This window comes from Dermacentor variabilis, chromosome 2 (assembly GCF_050947875.1).
Source record: "Dermacentor variabilis isolate Ectoservices chromosome 2, ASM5094787v1, whole genome shotgun sequence".
In the NCBI taxonomy this organism is placed as follows: domain Eukaryota; kingdom Metazoa; phylum Arthropoda; class Arachnida; order Ixodida; family Ixodidae; genus Dermacentor; species Dermacentor variabilis.
Window position 1 is genome coordinate 3,826,900 of NC_134569.1, and position 23,042 is coordinate 3,849,941.

General features: G+C 49.1%; 1 protein-coding gene across 1 annotated transcript in view; it reads left to right on the top strand.

Annotated features, from left to right (window-relative positions):
• Positions 1-23,042, top strand: part of LOC142570246 (uncharacterized) — a 93,180-nt gene that overhangs the window by 58,193 nt on the left and 11,945 nt on the right. The gene's annotated exons all lie outside the window — the stretch shown is intronic.

Sequence of the window (23,042 nt, forward strand, 5' to 3'; positions counted from 1 at the left end):
TTTACTTCTTCCGGCGTTACTTTGGGATTTCTAATTTCTCTAGGCTATTCTCTCTTCCATTATCGTCGTGGGTGCCACTGGTACTGTGGAAATCTCTATAGAACTCCTCACCCACTTGAACTATCTCATCCATATTAGTAATGATATTGCCGGCTTTGTCTCTTAAAGCATACACTGATTCTTGCCAATTCCTAGTTTCTTCTTCACTGTTGTTGGCTTCCTCCGTTCCTGAGAGCATGTTCAATTCTGTCCATAATATACTTCCTTATGTCAGCTGTCTTACGCTTGTTGATTACGCAACGAGCACCGGGTTTAATGTATGCGGGCTGTATTATACTGTTAGCAGATAGCCAGGAAGATTTGCCAACGCTGGTTAATTATTGTGGAGATGAAGGAGACAGTCTAGGTCTCAGTTTTAGTGCATTTAAGTCCAGTGGGATGTTTTTCAACGATACAACTGATCAGAAGCTTACAATACATGGCCATGAAATGCCCCGAGTGGCCGAATACAAATATCTTGGGGTATGTGTAAACAAAGGGCTGATGTACACGGAAAAGCACGAACAGTCTCTCATTGCAAAAGGGCGAAGAGATGCCAGGATAACGAAACATAGGGCATTGTTGGCGTACAACAGGTGTGAAGTACTGAGAGGTATTTGGAAAGGAATGATGGTGCCGGGGCTTACTTTCGGGAATGTGGTCCTGTGCTTACGGACAAAAGTTCAGTCGACACGAAGTAAATCGGAGAGCTGTTGGAAGATTGGCACTAGGTGCCCACGGGAAAAAGACAAACGAGGCAGTACAGGTAGATATGGGATGGGCATCGTTCGAAACACGGGAAGCTCAGAGTAATATCCTATACAAAAACGCCTGAGGAGATTGGACGATTACACGTAGGCAGCTAAGGCATTTAAATACATACACAGAAAGAACATTGACTAACAATCTCGATAAAGAATTAGGAAGCTAACAAGTAAGTATGCCAGACACGAGGACGGAGAAATACAGAGCATTAAACTACAGGTTAAAAACACGGAAGGTAAAAATTGGATAAATTCAATAGCAAAGAAGCGTAGTGTTGAACTTTACCGATACTGAAAACAGCAGATCAGGAAGGAAGCGTTTTATGATAACTCAAGAGGCAGTGCCCTATTCTTTGAAGCTAGGTCAGGACGTCTTTGAACACGCACCTACAAAAAGAAATTTAACGAAGAAGAAGACACATGTACGGTGTGTGGTAAATCTGCAGAAACAATAGAACACCTCATACTAAAATGTGATGGTATACATCCCGATATCGATGCGGGCACAGTCGCGCTTCCTGAGGCCCTAGGGTTTAGTATTAACAATAGTCATGTAAATAAATATGCGGTGGAAATTAGCAAAAAGCGATTGGAAGTTTGGTGGCTCAAAAGCAGAGAGGTCACATCAGGTTAAAAGTGTAGGAAGACGTATTTAAAGAAGATGGCGAAGTTTAATATCTTACAACACAGTTAAACCAAAATATAAAGCTGAGCATGGTGGCAACTGCCATCACCCCGTTTCAAAGGGGACCATCCCACCTTCCATCCATCCATCCACCGTCCATTTCGTCACTGGGCTCTCCCATACCGCACCTCGAGGCTCGCGTGTCGCGTACGTCACAGGCCCCAACTAAATTTTTGTTTTCCTCGCCTTTTTTTCGGCGTACGCACTTCCGCTGACGTCGTCGCGCGCGAGCTTTGCCTCGTTCGCGCAGCGCACGATTTTGCGCGCTGTGCACAAGGAAACACGACTAGCGGTATAATTCAGTACTACACGAATACTAAGGCAGAACAAGGGCATCGTACGGCATGATCACGCGCTGGAACATGGTAGAAAATGGCATAGTTTCCGTACTTGCGCACGGTACGGAAGTACACTCACCCACAAGATATTGCGGGGCGCGCGAGCGCGTGGCGAAACGGCCCTCCTGGATGGATGGACGGATGGATGGATGGATGGATGGATGAATGGATGTTATGAGCGTCCCCTTTGGAACGGGGCGGTGGGTTGCGCCACCAAGCTTTTGCTATTATACTGCCTAATGTCCTACCTAAGTTAAACAATAAAAAATAAACACTATAAACTCCCACACCCTAATTTTCTGATCACTCGTTGCTAACTGTGCTTTTCTACGTTTCCGTTTTTTGTCGTATCCCTTCTTTTCGTCGACCAATCCTCCAATCGCCTCTTACTAATGGCTACTGCGGACATGTTTACTTTTCCACTACTTCCGCTGAACCCAAGGGCTTCAAGGAAGCCCGTGGTGCCTCAATCGACCGCTGGGTAGACGTCCTCGCATTCTAATAAAATATGCTCCATAATTTCCCTAGCTTTACCGCAGCAATCACGTGCTTCGTGTTGCTTCTTATATTTCGCTTTATAGGCGCGTGTTCTAAGGCATCCCGATGTCGCTGCGAAAAGTAATGAGCTTCCCTTTTAGTTATCATAAATTGTTTCTTTCCTGATTTTGTTTTTTTTCTCCTAAGTTGTTACTCATGGCAGGTTTCCTTTCCAGTGCCGCCTCCCACGAGATTACTTCAGCCTCTCTGACTTTCCGCTTGACCGTCTTTGTTGCTGTGTTGTCCACCCTACAGGCCACATACTTGCTTGTAAGCTTCCCAGTTATTTTCCTCCACTATTAATCAATGTTTCTTCGTGTACAAATACCTGAACACTCTCCCAGCCCATTTACTTTCTTCCATATTCCTCAGGCATTCTTCATACTCAATTTTACTGCGAGCTTCCCTCACTTCAAAACTAGTCCAGCCCACATCACCCTGCACAGCTTCATTTGTAGTATTCCCGTGAGCGCCCAATTTCAGGCGACCCACTGACCTTTGGTTCCCATCGAGTCCTGATTGTACCCCTGATTTAAAGCAAACAACCGCATTTGCAAAAGTTAGTCCTGGAACCATTACACCTTTCCACATACCTCGGAGGACCTCGTACCTATTGTATCCCTATAGCGCTCTGTGCTTCATTATGGCTGCATTTCTCTTCCCCTTCACTGTTATTGTTTTTTCCTACGTTTCCATATATCTATTGCCCTCGGTTATCCATATACCAAGGTATTTGTATTCTGTGACACGAGGTATTTCCTGGCCCTGAATCTCCCATTGTAGCAGCGCACCCGTTGTGTCCAGACCGACGAGTGCGCGCATGCGCGTACCTTCGAGACTGCAAGCATGCATGTTCCCGCGCTTCCTAATTGCGCGCCGGCGATATCCTAATATAGCCGCGGGGGGCCCTTCTTGCGATTGACGCTGTGGCGGCTACGACGTTTTCATATTTCCGGGGCGGGAGGGGGGCGGATAGGGCTGGCGCATGACCGGCTTTCCCAACCCCATATATATATATATATACATACATACGTACCTACAAGACGAAGGGTTTTGCGCCAGACCAGAATACATATATCATACGAAAAAGAAAAAAAGACGAACGGTATAGCATGTGATTTTACCGCTGTTTCGGCCATGTCGGCCAAGTTTGACTATATATATATATATATATATATATATATATATATATATATATATATATATATATATATATATATATATATATTAGGCACGTACCCAAGGGAGCCCCCTCCCCGCCGTACTTAGATGGCATACCACGCCACCACTCCTCACAGACATTCCTAACGCGCCGCCACATCAAGGTTGCGACTTGACAGCTATTTGGTCAGCATTTTGCTGCCTTTTTCACTCCGTTTGGACGGCGATAGTTTTCGCCATCTTCTAGGGTGTGAAGGCCAGTTTTCTCATAGACTAACGCCGAGATGGAACCGAGCAGAGCGGTTGGCTCTGCATGGAGCTCCGTGATTGTCTATCTTTTGACCAGTTTTTCCTACGATGTGCTCAATTTCGTGTGGAATACGTGATTTCGCAACATCTAAGGACTCTACACATACCAGTGTTAGCGGTGAGCCCTTCGTCTTTTCGTATATACGGGCCAGGACGCGCCCGCCACACGTGTGCGGATTGCAAGCACTTACGCCGACTACGGCGGCGGCGGCTGCTGCGCGGGAGACGCCGTGCGCGCTGCCGCAACAGATGGCGACGCCCGCTGCGGCCGTAGCTGCTACGCCCACGGGGGCGACGAACGTTACAACGAGCACGCCTAAACGAAACTACATTGAAGCTTCAAGCTCGCACGAACCACTAAAAGTGACAGCGAGGCTCTCGGACCTGGACCGGGAACAAATGGAGTACCAAGACAGCGACGAACGGGATAGTATCATCCTACAAGATACCGATATGCCCGTCACACGCGTCGGGCAGAAGGAGGACAAAGAAGGAGACTGGCAAATGGTGTTAACTGTTCGCCAGAAGAAGGCTCTCGCAAGAGTTGGAAGAAAAACCACGGGAGCAGGCGGTTCCTACGACTCGTCTAGCCAGCACCTCGGACCAGCCAAGAAACCGCCGATGAAGAAAAAGCGACGAGTCAACAGACTACCTCCGTTACCAAAGGAACACTTCAATATAATAGTCCAACCAAATCAAGGGCTACCAATTAAAGATTTGACGGCACCGCAGATTTTCGAAGCGGTCATCATGGCCAAAGGAACGTAAGAGGGGAACAGTTCCTTTTACGACTAAAGCCAGGATCAAACATCTTTATCATATCGACCTCCAAACAAGAAGTAGCAGATATAGTCAGGAAGACAACGACGCTCGTTATCAACGGCAAACAACACGCAGTAAACGCTTGCATTACAGCCGGAGAGGACAAAAAGAAATGTGTAGTGCATAGATTGGCACCGCACACAAGTTCGGAAACACTCCAAGCCAACCTGTGCATCAGAACTCCAGGAGTAGAGATACTACGAGCGCGCATGCTTGGGGAAACAAAGACAGTGGTCATTACTTTCTATGGCCCCATGATACCACTCTTTGTCGACCACATGGGAGGAGAAAAGTCTTGTTACCCATTCAAGAACACCATACAATTCTGCAACGCCTGCATACAAACAGGCCACAGGAGGGACGTGTCCCCTTAACCCCATACCTCAGTATGCAGCAAATGTGGCACTAAGGAGCCAGAGCCGGAGCACGAAGGTAAAGCCACCTGCTCCACATGTGGAGCATCTTGCCAGTCCGAAGGACTGCAAGAAACGGTAAACAGCCATGGCAGAACAACAAAACGCATAGGCAGTCTTCCTCCAGACTGCCCAAAACTCCCATCAAGGAGTCCGTACAAAGGCCACGGTGGTACAACACGGATGAAACGGACACGACAACGGATGGCTCCCATTAAAGCGACAAGAAGACCTACAAGCGGTGTCGCCACGACGACAGCTATCCCGATCAAGAGAGCGACGAAGGAGACATAAGGACTCCGACTCTTCAGACCAACCCATTTCCAATCGACAGGCCATTCTTACAGGGTCCAGGCAAAGATCTCCCACTCCAACAAGGATGAAGGAACCCATCGACAGTAAGGTGAGCTGGGCGGGGATGGTTCGTACCACGGCTCCCATTTCATCGAACCCAGAATACCAAAAATTGTGTTAGAAAGTAGGCAACTCAAGCGAATCTTAGAAGAACTTAGGCTGGAGATTGCAGCACTGAAAATCCAACTCACAGCTAAGGCGGAACAAGCAAGACCCACACATCTGGCGCAACAAGAACACATGAAAGTGACACCCTCTACGGACAAAACACTGCAACTCCTAGTGCAACAGGTGCGAAGCATTCAAAACTTCCGAGAAGAACTATACGCTGATTTACAGGGACTTAAAGGATACGTAGAAGAAACGCTAGCCCGACAAAGGCCACTGCGTAAAAGGGCGAATAGCAACCCCAGCGTACCGTCGGCTAGAAAAGCCAATAATGGCATAATCTCGCACGGACGTCGAAAGCGTGATCAACAATCGCCAGTAAAACGCCCAGAACCGCAGACACCACTGAGATATGGCACCGGAACTTCCGCTTTTTCCAAAGAACAGCGGTAGTGCTACAGACTTACATCGATTTGGCCATTTGCAAACCTGATATTATATGCCTCGAAGAAGTAGGAAAGGGTATAGTCAAGCTAAGGGATTAGTGCACAGTTACAAATCAGCAGTACGCGTGGGTTGCGACATTAGTGCATAAAGGAATAGCGGTGAGCTCACACTATGTCGCTCAATGCGCGAAGCAAGCACCAAATCATTGAAATACACACATCGAAGAAAGGGTGAGCAAAGACCTTTATATGCAGCATATACAGCCATCCCAGGGAACACCCGCCGTGGTTGCTCAGTGGCTATGGTGTGGGGTTGCTGAACACGAGGTCACGTGATCGAATCCCTGTTACGGCGAGCCTCATAATCAGATAGCGGTTTTGGCACGTAAACCCCATAATTTAATTTTTCCCAGGTACCGTCGACCGGACTTTGCCACAATAATTGAATACGGATTAGGCCAGCTGGGAGGAAAAGACAAATTTTTACTCCTAGGCGACTTAACGCTCCCCAAACCAATTGGGGATACCGACGAGATACCCCCAAAGGCAGAAGCCTGGTAGAAATTACAGACAAATATGATCTAGAACTAGTAACTCTCCCACTGACACCCACTATATTAGGAAATAGCGAGTGCGGGGACACCTACCCCGACCTAACCTTCACGCTTAACAATGCAGATGGACAATGGAGAAATTTACATGAAATTCTGGGAAGTGACCACTATGTTATTAGCTATTCAATGACCATACCCCGGTTCAGGCTTCTACCAAAGCAGGCCACAATCACAAACTGGACGGCGTAAGGAAATATCCAATGCCCACAACGCCCCCAACACAGCTGAGGACTGGGCAAAGGAACTTAAAGTCGCGCACAAAGGCACAACACGAAGCATATTCATTAACGCGGTAAACCATGCAGTCCACCCACACCTGCTGCACCTGCGGGAGGGATGGCGCAGCTTAACAAAGCGCTGGAAAAATCAAAGACTGAACAGAAAACTTAGGGCAAGATTAGCAACGCTAACGGAACGAGCAAATGAGTATGCCAGAGCGCTGCAAGCGGATATTGGCTCCAATTTTGCGATTCACTGAGAGGGATGTTATCCACCGCTAAGAAATGACCAACTTACCGTGGCATGATAGACCCGCACTCTAAAAATACGGCAACAGCGAGAACGATACGCACCCTAGTAGGTGAATACAAAGGTGACACCGATAAACTTATCCAAGCGCTCAGGGACAAATACACCAAAACAGGGGGCGATAGCGTCGAATCTCTCACCTATAAAGGGTCGACACACAAACCTCTAGATGAGCCCGTTACGGTCGCGGAACTGTATGCAGCGGCGCAGGAGATCAGACGAAACACGGCACCCGGATGGGACTGCATCACCAACGGAATGCTGCGCAACCTCAGCAATGAGCAACTCGGACGAGTAGTCGAGTACTTCAACAAGGGCATATGGGAAACTGATACCATTCCACAGCAGTGGAAGGAAGCCACCATAGTACTAATCCCTAAACCGGGAAAACAGAAAACTATTGAGAACTTGAGACTAATCTCACGTACGTCATGCCTCGAACACCAACGTCGCGCGAGAGAGTGCCTTGCCCCCTCCCCCCCGCATCGGCTACTGAGGGTACAAGAAGCCCGCGCATACAAAAGAATACAGACAAACACCTATCCCCACCTGGGAAGAGCACACCACATGAATCCCACACTACATGCCGGCGCTTGTCCATGGTGCGGTGCGTGGCTGTCGCTGCCACATGTGACGTGGGAATGTAGAAAAAGACCACGAGAAGCGAACTCACATGAGATGCTTACCTACAATAGGGAGCCGTGGGAGATCTTCCTCACCCGGCCAGGGCTGGGGGCCCAAAGGGGCCTCTTGGACCAGGCGGAGAGAGTAGCCAGGATCACTGGTGTCCTGGAATAGCGACCCACCCAACCGCTTCCCTCCCACCCTACCTTTTATCTTATTCCTCTCTTCCCTCTCAATAATTATTAAAGTTTGTCCTCCTCCTTATACGTTTGGTGCCCACGCGATTAACTCGAGCCGCGTTCAGTTGAAACCACCATTTGAACGGTCACGCGCATTCTCATTGCTTCGTTAGTTCAACCTTCTTTGTTTATAAAAGGATTCCGTCGGTAGTCAGCTGGTCTGTATGCACGAGAAACGAGTTGCGGCCTGACAAAACTCCAGGTGGTTGAAAGTCCTTTTGCTGCATTATTTCCTCGTGTGACGGCTCGCCGCGACGTTGGCAGGTCCTCGGAGCCATGTACCCATGATATGGGTTAGATAAGGTGGAAAATAAAGTAATGCGAAACAGCGTTCATGATCAAACCCGGCTATAAGAGGAAGCTTTAGCTCGGGCCCAACTCCGATGCGGCCGATTCAAATATATGTAAAACGCAAAAACGTTTTTCTGAGATTACCCCTCGGCCGATTTTAATGAAATTTGTTGCATTTGAGAAAGTTATATTCTCTTGAGTGTTGGAAGCGGAAGTTCGATTTCTGGCCTGAATTTCGTGACAATCATTTTCAATATGTTGAGTGTTCGAGAAGACGGGACGTACGAAGTTTATAAAATAATAGCTCTGCATCAAAAACAGATAGCGTGGTTCTGTGAACGGTATCCATTATATCATTCAAAGCGGACAAATTGGATACGTCAATTGATATCTTACGCTTTGTTACATTGTGTACAAGGGTTCTGTAGAAGCTGTATTTCCATATTATTGAATTTCTTTAGATGCATGTGCGACATATCAATGTTGTCCCCTTTAAATGTAACATCCGATACAATTCACATAATCATCATCATCATCATCATCATCATCAGCAGCAGCAGCAGCAGCAGCCTGGTTACGCCCACTGCAGGGCAAAGGCCTCTCCCATACTTCTCCAAATACCCCGGTCATGTACTAATCGTGGCCATGTTGTTCCTGCAAACTTCTTAATCTCATCCGCCCATCTAACTTTCTGCCGCCCTCTGCTGCGCTTCCCTTCCCTTGGAATCCATTCCGGAACTCTTAATGACCATCGGTTATCTTCCCTCCTCATTACGTGTCCTGCCCATGCCCCCATTTCTTTTTCTTGATTTCAACTAAGATATCATTAACTCGCGTTTGTTCCCTCACCCAATCAGCTCTTTTCTTATCCCTAAACGTTACACCTATCATTCTTTTTTCCATAGCTCGTTGCGTCGTCCTCAATTTAAGCAGAAGCCTTTTCGTAATCCTCCAGGTTTCTGCCCCGTACGTGAGTACTGGTAAGACACAGCTGTTCACAGAATGGTGATATTATTTTTCCTTGCTGAGTTAGAGAGTTGGTAACTGGATAGTTTCGTTTTCTGAATTTTTTTTTATTTATTGCCACTCGTTCAATAAATAAGTGACGATCTGAATCAAAAATTCGAAACCAAGTCCCTAGATTTTAACTTTCTCTTTTAAATGCAACATACCTCGTCAAATTTGGTGCTGTGGTTGCCGAGAAAAACGAATTCTTCTTTTACGTGTGTGGATAGGGGCACCCGAGGTAAAGCTTCCCCTTAAACCGATAAGCAATATGACTGTCACCCGTTACCTTGTGTGGTTTTTCCGTAATTGTACAGCACTTTTCGTGCAAGATTACCAACTGCAAACAAGAGTCGCAAGGAGTTGAGAAGTTAAGTGATCTACTAAGTGAGAGAGCCAAGGCAACAGCCAAGCACGAAGAAAAAGCGAATATTAAATAATTTAACCGTTGTTTATGAAAATGTTTATGGTTTCACATCTTTTTATTTAAAACTGAAGTAGTGAAGACGCCGCCGGAAGTGAAGAACAATTGCGTGTGTTTTGAATGACACCTCTACAGTTATCAGTCGAGCCGCATGGCGTAGCCACTTCCCTGCTGTGCTTATGTGTAGGTGTTTTTCTAACCTTCCGCGCTGGGCTCAGTACGTCTAGAACCGCAGCGTCCTGCGCTCTGCACGGTCGTACGGGACTGGCGGCCACGCATGGTTACGCAAGTTCTCAAATAACAATACGAGTCGGTTGTGGCACTTAACTTGGTAGAGCAGTAAACGAGGGATGCAAAAGAACTGCTATTGTTCCACAATTGTTTATTGTTCTATAATTCTTCCAGAGCTACTTCAAAAAACACTGCTAGAATCGGATATAACTCAAGTCTGCAGTGAAGCCCTGCACATGCCCTCATAACCGCCAGGCACTGTTCCTCCGTGAGGCTGCATATGATTCGTAATTGAAACTTTTCCTGTTACCCATATCAGGTGGTAACCACAAAAATAAATTTATTAGCGCGTAAAGTTTTACGTTTCCCCTCTCCTATTATAGTGGAATGGTGAATGTTTAATTCTTTATTGAACTGAAATAAAATTCTTGCTTCGCTGCAACAGTGCAGTATATTGCTAACTTGCACTTCAGTTGGCAGTGAAATTTCATGAGTAAAACGGGCGCAACAGTGAAATGAACTGTACCGCAGACTTTTAAAGATTTAATTAATTAATTATCGACTTTTACGCGCCGAAACCATGAGGCATGCCGTAGTGGGAGACTACGGGAATTCGGACCACACTTCGTTCTTTAATGTGCACCTAAACCTAAGTACATGGGTGTTTTGGCATTTCGCCCCCATCGAAGATGCGGTCGCCGTGGCAGGGACTCGATCCCGCGACCTCGTGCTTCGCAGCCCAACATTATAGCAGCCACTAAGCAAGCATGGCAGGTAGACTTTTGAAGAGTGAAATGCTCAGACTTCATACACTTTGTCCATGCCTGTTGCACACCTCATTGCTACCATCGATTAAAAGACTTCAAGAACAGGAGACGCTCCGGAGGTACGACGCCATTTTCAAAAGGCCGCATGACGACGAGTTTGTTTCCTTATCTGATTGGCTGGCAGAGTAATAGAACCCCGCATGGGCAGTGTGCTTTCGTTGTTTGCTTGTCAACGGCTTTTTTTTTTAAATTGTGTGGTACAATAGAAATATTTATTTCCCATTTTCGCATTTTTAAATTGTTCTTGGCCGTGTTCCTCCTGCGCTACTTTCCTGCGCCACTCCATTTGATGTGGATCGTTGTTTGCCTTGTAAAGGAGAGGTATATCTCACAGGTACACCTTCTTTAATTTCACTTTTGCGGGTTTACGCGACTTTATGGCGAATGTCAGGTGTTATCATTTGTACTAGTAAAGATAACCCCACTCTTCATTTGCATAGAAAACTTACCATGGGCCGGTCCTTCCCCCCGCAAAAAAATCCTGGGTTTCTGCATGATATATATATATATATATATATATATATATATATATATACAAATATATACACATATATATATCTATATAGTCACATCATAAGAAGCCAACAAACACTGACACCAAGGACAACACACGAGAAATTACTTGTGCTTTTTATAAATGAAATAAAAAAACTATAAATTAATGGAAATGAAAGTGGATGAAAAAACAACTTGCCGCAGGTGAGAACCGAACCCACAACCTTTGCATTTCGCGTTCGGTTCCCACCTGCGGCAAGTAGTTTTTTCATCCATTTTCATTTCCATTAATTTATAGTTTCTTTATTTCATTTATAAAAAGCACCAGTAATTTACCCTATGTTGTCCTTGGTGTCAGTGTTTGTTGGCTTCTTATGATATGACTAATAAAAATCGGGCCCCTCAGTTAAACCCCTTTCTTCTTGTTTATATATATATATATATATATATATATATATATATATATATATATATATAAGCAAGAAGAAAGCGATGCACAAGAGACGCGCCGCCGCAAGAACAACGATCAAGTTAGTCGGTGCCCTTGGCGTGAGCGAGTGTCGGCCTGGCTTCCTGGCTCCATTGTAAATAGCCTGTAAATAGCCTCTTTCGTCTGTGTCTTTATACACGTAACAATCTGGTGGAGGTTAGCGATCCCCGTCCTCACCAAGAAACTCTGAAATGGTCGGGACATCGAGCTGGTCACCATGCCTCTCGGTGACGAGCCCACCTCTGCAACGGCTTCGGCCTGTCCGACTGCTCCCATCGTCGCGGTTGCCCCACATCGCAATCCAGGTGTTTTCTCAGGCCTGGAGGGACAGGATGTTGAGGACTGGACCAAGCTCTATGAACACGCCAGTGCTAATAACAAGTGGGACCCAACGATTATGCTCGCCAATGTCATCTTTTATCTCGGCGGCGCCCCACGCGTGTGGCACCAAACGCATGACGACGAGATGACCAGTTGGGACAGTTACAAAGAAAAGCTACGTGAACTGTTCGACGATCCCATTGGGCCCGAGGTTGCCAGGAGAAAGGCTATTGCGGCTCGTGTTCAGTAATCTACAGAGCCGTACGTTTCCTACATCCTCGACCTCTTGGCTCTATGCCGCACAGGTGACGATAATATGTCCGAAGCAGATAAAGTGGCACATGTTGTTGGATCTGGAGGACAATCCCAATTGCTGTCCCCCAAATTTTGGACCTTGCCGTTGGGTGCGGGAGTTGGCCGAGGTTGAGGAGGACTTTGAGATGGAAACTGGAGGTTTATTTAAATTATTTACAGTGAGAGTATAAGCAAATTTACAGTCATAAAGTCATTACGGGTCGGCAGAAACTCGGACGCTGCGGCTGGTAGCAAGCTCGAAACAGATGAATGAAGGAATCCTCTCTTACTGCTCCCGGTCTCTGGCTTTTAACCCCTTCGGTGCCTCGAAGTCACGTCACGTTCGGCCCACCGGCGAGCGCGCTCAGTTGTCGTCATTTTCGGCCAATGGTAGGCGCCCGTGCGAGTGTACGCCACATTCGGCTAAGAGGGTCACTCCTTGGGCTCCAATTACCCGAGGGATTATTTGCATGCGGTATTGCGTTCCCGGTCTGCAACTACCCTCACAAAGGCGGACGGGGGGATTGCTCCCAGGGCTTCGCGGTGCATTACGGCTGTCGTTGCCTCGCCGCTTGCAAGCGCCGTCACAAAAGGCGGATGGGGCGAGACGGGTTGTCTTCGAGCGAACTTTCAGAGCTGCAAAGCAGCTTTCCTCGAGACCCACGTTACCTGGAACAGTGCCAGGCTCCCGCTACACTTTCGGGAAGAGTCAAGCAGTGGGACAGCAGCTCCACATGCGGCGCACGAGGTGGGGGGCGCCAACTCGTTTGCACGTGCCGAGCCTCGGGAACGTGGTAGATGTGCTTCTGCGCTCCTTAATTAGCTGTGACGCGATTCGATGTGGTTTGGTCAATTCGAAGTAGGCTCAGGAAAAGGTCTCGTATCTAACAGCTCCTCCTCGCCCCGGAAGTTCGGAATGGCCGGTGAAATCAATTTGCTGGCCATGAGGAACGCTGAAAGAACATGTAGGGTACTGGTGTCGAGCCTCGTGTGACGAACTTCGGGATCCTGGGCCCTGGAGAACGTACGCCAAACTAAACAACATAGCGCTGCACCACGTGTAAGCGCAGGCTCTTCGCCCCTCACTCGCCAGGCTATTACTAGGTCAGAACGAACCCTGATCTTTTATTTCCCCAATTTTGACAAAGCAGTTCCAACTACCTTAGGAACTGCTATCCATATCTGCTCGAATGCCGACAAGACCAGAGTGTTATTGCCGTTGCAAATCAAAGGGGAGAAAAGGAAAAAGAGCCGAACATAACTTAAGCGGCCCAACTTCACGAACAGCATGTTTCTAACCTATCGCAGTGGCATACTTATCGCACGTGTTGTTGCCACCGATCAGTCCGGTCATCTCCACAAATACGTAATCAGACGCCCTCTAGCTTTGCGGTTACTATTCAGAACGCGTACTTGCGTCTTAGGCAAACGTTTCATTCGCTTACTCCCGTTTCTTCCTTTAGTCCCTATAGAACACGTAAATTAAAGAACATAATTTGCGTAACTTACGCACTCCGCAGAATCCTTTCAAAAATGCGTCTTCTAATGACTCGTTCCACGCACGTTTATTAGAGAAGTCAGAATACGGCTGCCCTTAACACACACGAGCAACCCAGTCAAAAATCTGCTTCCTTCCGTCCGCACAGGGCACGCGCTAATGAAACTAAGAGCTCTTCTCAGTGCAAATTACGCACACACTGAAAACCTACGCGCTTAAGCTTACAAAATTCGAAAACACATGAAAAAACAGAAGGTTAAATAGCACACAGGCGCATTACCATAGGCATCTCACCGACAACCTTGACACTCAGGTTACTCACACACACACACAAAAAGAAAGCCTATCTACTCATTAATAAACACCTCGCGAAACTACATGTTTACATAAAACGCATCTTTCCAATCTTGGAGCTTCTCGAACAAAAACATGAAGCTTATACCTTACATATTGAAAGAAATTCTAGTCTCAAATAGCGAAATTTTCAAATGCTAAAAACACGCTTTACTTCTACGGAAGCTCTCTTGGCCTCCCGTTCCAAACGTTAACGACTGACTCATACTTTTGAGCCGCACTCGAGGTGGTCGCGGTTCTAAAGCTATTCTGGCTACTCAGGAACAACAAAAGGGCCGACACACTATCAGCTCCTTCAACAGGTTACAGTTCCTGGCCAATTTTCGTCCTGGCGCCACGCTTTCACCACTAACTCAACTGACCGCGTCGCGACTCCCTACCACCTCGTCTCGTCTTGCCACCTGGCGCTCCTTTGGCCTACATGCTGCACTCCGAAAATAACTACGGAACGGCGAGGAACTTAACTGCCTCGTGCCCTTTGTCCGTGTTCGCGCAGAACATGCCTCTCGGTCTCTTTTTCACTGGTCGCTCGAACGTGTTTGATGCGCCCACATCTTCAACGATGGCCGCACCTTTCTTTTCGCCACGCCCTGGCTTTTTGCGTCTGTCGCTGAATTTGGCTGCGCTACATTATTCACCGCCTTTCTGTCTTTACCGCACTTCTTTCTACGGCGCATTCTCTTTGAACTCGCTTTCATGCCGCTCTCTCGCGCCTCGTGCTGGCCGGTACACATCTCTTCGGCTCGAATCGGTCTCTTACCCGCACAGTCCGAATGATCCTTAACTAAATAATCCCTCTCTTGGCTACCTAGACCGCCGGAGAGCTGCACCGATCCCTGAACAATGCAGTTGTTTTCCCTTGAGCTACGCAGCTCGCAATACTGTGACCTGCCCTCAACTGCATCGTCCAGCTGGACTTCTCTTCGGCACACAGATCTGACTGGGCATGGGTGCTCGCGTCTGTGGGGTCAGTACTACTCTGTGCTTCATTAACTACCTCGTTAACGTTACATGCGACGCACACGCGTGGTGACTGTGCCAATTCATTCACAGCTGGCCTAGCTGTCTCTACAGTGCTCTGTTGGCACAGCACCTCGTCGCTCTGACTACGCCCTTTAACGGCCTCTGTTGCCACTAAGGCATCGTTAGTGGCTAATCCTTTCCGTTCACCTATGAATGTGCAGCCAATCTCACAGGCCCTACTCTTCTCGTCGGGTTTTGGCGAAAATCCGCCAGATACTTCCTCATTTTTTTGCTCTCTACCACCTACAGAATTTTCAGACAGCCGTTGTCTTTGTGCCTTTAACTGCTCGAAATATTGTATCTCTTTTTCCAATGCTGCACCCTCTTTCTCGTGCTATTGCTTACGTTCGTGACTCTCACGCTTACGTTCGCGACGCTCTCGCTCCCGTGGTTCTTGTATAACCTCCCAAGAAATCTTAATGCTTTCATCATCATTGTCGCTATCTTGAATCGCCTTTATAATAGCTGGCTTTTTCATCTGTTCGTCCGCCTCAACTCCCAAATCGTCCCACACCAATAACAAGACTAACCTCGTCAACCTACTAACATCCATGGCAGCTGCCCCGACTGGTGGTTAGGACTGTTTTCCTTAATTAATTTGTGCAAACACACAATATGCAACAAATTCCCGATTCCTAGAACAATCAAAATAAACACACAATTGAAGTCTGGCGAATCAAAAGGAAAAAAAACACGCGCTCACTTACGGTTGCCGCACCCTACCATCTGGTTGATTGGTCCGGTGTTCCCGATTCCTCAGGACTCTCTGGGTCGAAGGTTCGCTCTTCTTCGATGTTCCCAGTTCCTCAGGACTACTTTGGACGAAGGCTCTCTCTTCTTCGCTGTTCCAAGTTCCTCGGGACTCCTTTGGACGAAAGGTCTGTTTTGCTGTTTTGGGTTCCTGAGGACCCTCTGGGTCGCGGGCTCTTCCTTCTTCGTTGTTCCCAGTTCCTTAGGACTTCTTTCGAGGAAGGCTCTTTCTTATTCGCTGTTCCCGGTTCCTCAGGGTTTCTTTGGACGAAGGTTTATCCGTAGCGATGCCACCAGTTGTCCGAGTTGAGGACGATTCCACTGCTGTCAACCAGTTGTTGGATCTGGAGGACAATCCCAATGCTGTCCCCCAGATTTTGGGCCTTGCCGTTGGGTGCGGGAGTTGGCCGAGGTTGAGGAGGGCTTTGAGATGAAAACTGGAGGTTTATTTACATTATCTACAGTGGCAGTACAAAGAAATTAACAGTCGTAAAGTCATTACGGGCCGGCAGCAACTCGGACTATGCGGCCCGTGGCAAGAAGCTCTAAAGAGATGAATGAAGGAATCCTCTCTTGCTGCTCCCGGTCTCTGGCTTTTAACCCTTTCGGTGTCTCGAAGTCGTGTCACGTTCAGCCAATCGGCGAGCCCGCTCAGGTGGCGTCATTTTCGGCGAATTTTCGGCGAGTGTAAGTCACATTCTGCTCAGAGGGTCACTCCTTGGGCTCCAGTTGTCCGAGGGATTATTTGTCTGCCCGGTCTGCAACTACCGTCACAAAGGCGGACGGGGGAATTGCTCCCGGGGCTTCGCGGTGCATTACGGCTGCCGTTGCCTCGCGGCTTGCAAGCGCGTCACAATAGGCGGATGGGGGAGACGGGTTGTCTTTGAGCGAACTTTCAGAGCTGCAAAGCAGCTTTCCCTGGAACCCACGTTACCTGGAACAGTGCCAGGCTCCCGCTACACTTTCGGGAAGAGTCAAGCAGTGGGACAACAGTTCCACATGCGGTGCACAAGGTGGGGAACGCAAACTTGTTTGCACGTGCCGCGCCTCGGGTATGTGGCAGATGTGCTTCTGTGCTCGTTAATTAGCTGTGACGCGATTCGATATGATCTGGTGAACTCGAAGTAGGCTCAGGAAAAGATCCCGTATCTAACAATGTAACAATGTAATAAAAGGCGTCGCCGGTGACGCTTTCAATTTTCTTATTTTCGGCAACGTCTCGACTATCGACGCAATCATAAAAGAAAGCCGTCTCCTTGAACAAGCTAAGAGCCGTCCTATTTCACACCACATTACGCGGCTACCCAACACTGCTGCTAGGTGGACATGTGAGGTCCGACCGCGTCAGACCACCACCTATGACGATGTCACCCGTATTGTTCGCCGCGAACTCGCGGCCGCCTTTCCGCTAGCTTTCTCCACGACGCCTTCCGATCCGCCTGCAACCACAATTGCCATGATTCAGGCCGCCGTCAGACTGGAATTTGAGAGCATGGGTCTGAACTCCGTGCGCTCCACGTCTCAACCCAGCGTTCCCTAGTTCTCTAGCGGACCTCCTCGTCCCCGGCACTCCGTTTCTGCCACATGTCACCGCAACCCGTCCTAATGGCGTACCCCTTATGACAGGCCGATCTGCTTTCACTGCTTTCGCATCGGCCACGTCGCTCGTCACTACCGCAACCGATGGCCACCATCTCCTCGGACATGCGTAACCGCTTTTTCCAGCACCTCTCGACCTTCTGCTCTCTATACCACGCGCCATGGACCCATTGCCTCTGATGCTCCTGCTCCGAAACTTCGCTAAAGCCGCTCACCCTCACCTCGACGCCGCCAGTCTCATTCACCCCAACCCCGTCGCTTCTCTTCGCCGCCTATCGCCTTCCGGATCCAGCCGGAAAACTAGGCACTACAGCTTCTGGCGGTGAAGCTGCGCTGTCGACCCTGCCCTCAAATCCTCTGCTCACGTTACCTACGAACCGAAACCTTCTTGACGTTGACGGCTATCCTGTCACGGCACTCATCGATACAGGGGCACATCTTTCTATTATGAGTGCTGCCTTCCGACGACGGCTGAACAAGCTCCTCACCCCAGCGTCGGCACGCGTCGTCCGCGCTACGGATGGCGGTATTGTGCCTATCATCGGCATGTGTACGGCACGTGTCAGCATCGCCGGCCTGCACACTCCTGTCCTCTTCACCGTAATTGCTCATTGCCCCCATGACCTCATTCTTGGCCTCGATTTTCTCTCCGCGCATTCTGCTCTGATTGACTGCTCTTCCAGTACCCTTCGCCTTGAGTTACCGATGCTCGCAGAACCGTCTGACGCACCCCACTGCCGCTTACACCCCACGGGCTTCATTCGCGTGCCGACGAAGTCAATAGTCTACATTGAAGCGCTGTCTTTCCCACCAGTTCCTGATGGCGAGTACCTCGTGATTCCTCTGCCCGACATTCCAATACAGTATGACGCTACGGTGCTTCACAGTATAATTACTATTATTGCGAACCACACTCGCATGCCTGTCTGTAGCTTTGGATTGGCAAAGTAAATTCTACCGCAAGGTATTTGCTTTGGAACGGTTGACTGTCTCGGCGACCAATATGTGGCAGCGTTATCGACCGATGGTTCTCGCGAGCTTAGCATGCCCCTCGGGCCAGCCTCGGGCGCCGATTCCAACATAAAGAAAATGGTTGCGACGGACCTGTCCTCTGCCCAGGCTGAATGCCTTTGGCAAGTATAATCGTCCTACCGAGATGTTTTCGACTTCGACGATCGCCCTTTAGGCCAGACGCTCGCGGTCAAGCATCGGATTCTTACTAGCGGTGCTACGCCAATTCACCGACGACCGTGTCGAGTTTCTGCGTCGGAACGCCGAGTAATTCATTATGAAGTGAACAAAATGATAGATAAAAACATAATGAAGCCTTTTTCGAGTCCCTGGGCGTCACCTGTGGTGTTGGTTAAGAAGAAGGACAGCACGTGGCGCTTCTGTGTAGACTACCGTCATCTGAACAAGATTACTAACAAAGACGTCTACCCGCTCCCACGTATAGACGAAGCCCTTGACTGCCTGCACGGTTCCAGCTATGTCTCGTCTATTGATCCTGGTTCGGGATACTGGCAGATTTCCGTTGAAGATATGGACAAACGAAAAACTGCGTTCATCACACCTGATGGCCTATACCAATTTAAAGTAATACCATTTGGATTATGCAACGCCCCTGCCACCTTTGAGCGTATGATGGACCCCTTGCTCCAAGGTTTCAAAAGCTCCACATGCATCTGTTACCTCGACGACGTCATCGTCATCTCGCCAACGTTTTACACTCACCCTGAGAGTCTAACAGCTATACTTGATGTATTTCTAAAGGCGAAGCTCCAACTTAACTCGTCCAAATGTCGTTTTGGCCACAGACAAATCACTCTTCTGGGACATCGCGTTCACGCTTCCGGAGTAAAGCCTGATCCCGACAAAACTCGCGCTGTCCGAGGGTTTCCGGTTCCGAAGACAGCCGCAGACGTTAGTAGTTTTGTATGGCTGTGCTCGTACTTTGGTCATTACGTGCCAGATATTGCGACTGTAATAAGATTATTTATTGTAAGGCACTAGGCACAGTCTAGTCGCACTGACAGTAGGCGAACGCTGATCGCGCGCACAGCCGACACAAGAGCGCCTTCTTCGTCTTCCTCTTCACCACAATGGCCCCCGGGAGAGAAGAGGAGCCATCCTGGCAACTTACGGCGTAGGTAGGATGAGGGGGTCATAGTACGGCTTAAGTCGGTTGACATAAACCGTGTCACGCCCGCGATGCCTACGGTCGGGTGAAGGTGTCACAGGTTCTACAACATAGGTGACAGCGGAAGTACGATCTATGACGCGGTAGGGGCCTTCATAGCGTGCAAGGAGTTTGGTCGAAAGGCCAGGGCTGTGAGGCGGGACCCACAACCAAACAAGGGAACCAGTCGGGAAAACTGGTGAAAGCGCGCCACTGTCACGCCGCAGCTTTTGACGACCTTGAGCAGCGGTCGTAAGGGTTCGCGCGAGCTGCCTACAGTCCTCGGCGTATTTGGCGGCTTCAGACACAGGCGTGCATTCGGAAGCGTCGGGTCGGTATGGGAGCATTGTGTCCATAGTACACGAGGGCTCTCGTCCATACAGCAGAAAAAAGGGCGAAAAGCCAGTGGTAGCTTGTGTGGCCGTATTATATGCATACGTGACGAACGGCAAAACAGTGTCCCAGTTACTGTGATCCGAGGCGACGTACATAGTCAACATGTCACCGAGTGTGCGGTTAAACCTCTCTGTCAAGCCGTTCGTTTGCGGGTGGTAGGCTGTAGACTTGCGTTGAACGATGCTGCATGCAGCGAGAAGGGCTTGGATGACTTCGGACAAGAAGACACGTCCCCTGTCGCTGAGCAGTTCGCGTGGTGCGCCATGTCGAAGACCGAAGTTCCGCAAGATCAAGAACGCAACTTCGCGCGCAGAGGCCGCCGGGAGTGCGGCAGTCTCGGCGTAGCGCGTCAAGTGGTCGACACCTACAATTATCCATCGTTTACCCGAGGAGCTGCAGGGAAGTGGCCCATATAGGTCTATGCCGACGCGATCGAAGGGCCGAGCCGGGCAGGGCAGCGGCTGTAGCTCACCAGGAGGGCGCTGTGGGATTTTACGCCGTTGGCACGCCGTGCAAGCGCGTACGTACTGTACGTATTGTCTGGACGTGGTGACGCGGCGCGTCGTCAAGCAACTTAGACTGTGCCTATGTGCCTATCAATTCAGCTCAGTATGTCTCCCAATCTGCTGTAGTAACTTTACCTTAATCTCCCGTTCATATTTCCGATACCGACAAGTTACGCTCGAAATTTGCTTCCCTGCGTCTTGATCAGCAAAACCTTGGCGCCTCGACATCCGCGTTCTGAAAGACGCTCATTCGCGCTTTTGTTTGTCAAGATTCTTGCTTCTACTTCTGACCCAGAGTCATGGGACGCGCTCAAGGTGCAGTGGCGTCTGTATTGTTCAGGTGAAGGTCGTGCACTCAGACGACGCACGTCTGAAGAACTGGCGGATACTGTAACGAAGCTCCGTATTTCCCTTCGGTCATTCAATTGACTCCGCTAATGCGGTCATGGCAGCGTGAGTTATGCAGGCGTTTCCAACGCCTCATACCAGCGTCGTCTTTGCCAGCTGCTGCTTGGTGATGCAGACGTCATCCATGTTCACACCCGGAAGTTCTGCGCTTTGCAAGAAACTCGCTTTTTGTCGCCTCCCACGCGTAATTACTCGCTCATTGTATCGCACTTCGAAAACATGGCGCATACGAATACGCGAATGAGTCATAATAACGTCAATATGCTTAGTGATCGTGCCTCAGGTTCCACCTGAAGGGCTGACGAGTTAAAAGCAGCATTACCTTCCATGAAGCGTGGCTCGGCCCCAGGGCCGGATGGGTTACCCGTAGAGTATTATCTAGGATACTGGGAAGACAATGGTGCCACATTAGGGTTTTTTATCAGCCGCTGCTTTGAGAACTTCGAATTCCCGTCTAGTTTTCGCGACGGTCGTATTGTGCTCATACCTAGCACGATCTGTCATCAGTTTGCCCAGAAGAATGGAGGCCATTCACGCTTCTCAACGTTGACTACAAAACCTTTACAGCTGTTCTCACCCGACGCTTGGGAAGCCTAATGCCTTCCTTAATAGGACACCATCAGGCATGCTCTGTACCTGGCAGAGAGATACACAGTTTTTCGTTCGTTACGCGTGACATAATGACATACATGCTGACCAGGTCAGCACGTGGTCTCTTAGTTTCCCTAGATCAAGAAAAGGCATTCGATTGCCTTGAACATAGCTACATAAAGAACGTTGTCGCGGACAGTGAAGTGAGCGGCTTGGCGACGAAGTGTTCGAGAAGAGGGTGTGGCGGATGGGTCGTGGAGGAAATTCAGCATAGTTGAAAGCAGGGGATCCTTACGCTGCTCGTCCGGCATATCAGCGACGTTGAAGGCTGACATGGATGCGAAGAGCGGAGGCACTGAAGCCACGATATCATCAAGGTAGCACAGACATGTTTTCCACTTGTAGTTGCGAAGGATGGTGTCCATCATACGTTCGAAAGTAGCGGGCGCGTTGCAGAGCCCGAATGGCATGACGGTAAATTCGTACAAGCCATCGGGCGTAATGAAAGCTGTCTTCTCACAGTCATCATCTGCCATCGGCACTTGCCAATAGCCGGAGCGAAGATCCAAAGGTGAGAAATACTCCGCGCCTTGCAAGGAGTCGAGGGCGTCATCTATCCGAGGCAGCGGATAGACATCTTTACGAGTGATCTGATTGAGTCGACGGTAATCCACACAGAAGCGTATAGACCCGTCCTTCTTGCGTACTAATACTACAGGAGACGCCCAAGGTCTGTGGGAAGGGCGAATGACGCCACGGTGCAGCATGTCGTCGACCTGCTCGTTAATGATCTGTCGCTCGGCTGCCGACACGCGGTATGGTCGCTGGCGTAAAGGAGGATGGGAACCAGTGTGTACGCTGTGAGTGACGGTTGCCGTACGCCCCAGAGATAGTTGGTCACAGTCAAACGACGAGCAAAAAGTCTGAAGAAGCGCGAGGACTTGCTGGCGATATGGAGGCGGCAGATCGGCGTCTACGACAGATTCAAGAACGTCTGACGACGACGACAATGATGATGATGATGTTCACGGCACGGGAGAAGTGAGGGCGTCGAGTTCATAACAGGCCGTGTCGTCGGAAACATCGAGAATGTGAAGCGGGTCAAGGGGCTGAACACGACCGAGTGATTCGCCGCGCAGTAACGTCACATGGTACTGAGACGGGCTACACACAAGCATGGAGGATAATCCAGACACAGTGGTGAGGACGGCAAATGGGAGAGGTAGGGCCTTGCGACGTAGAAAAGTCGGCGACGGTGTAAAAAGTACTGTAGCGTCTGGCGCGGTAGAGCAAGAGACGGGCACAAGCACACACATGTCGGGTGGTATGTCCGTATCGGACACAATAGTGAGCTTGGAGGCTTTTTGTTCAGAGGGGTC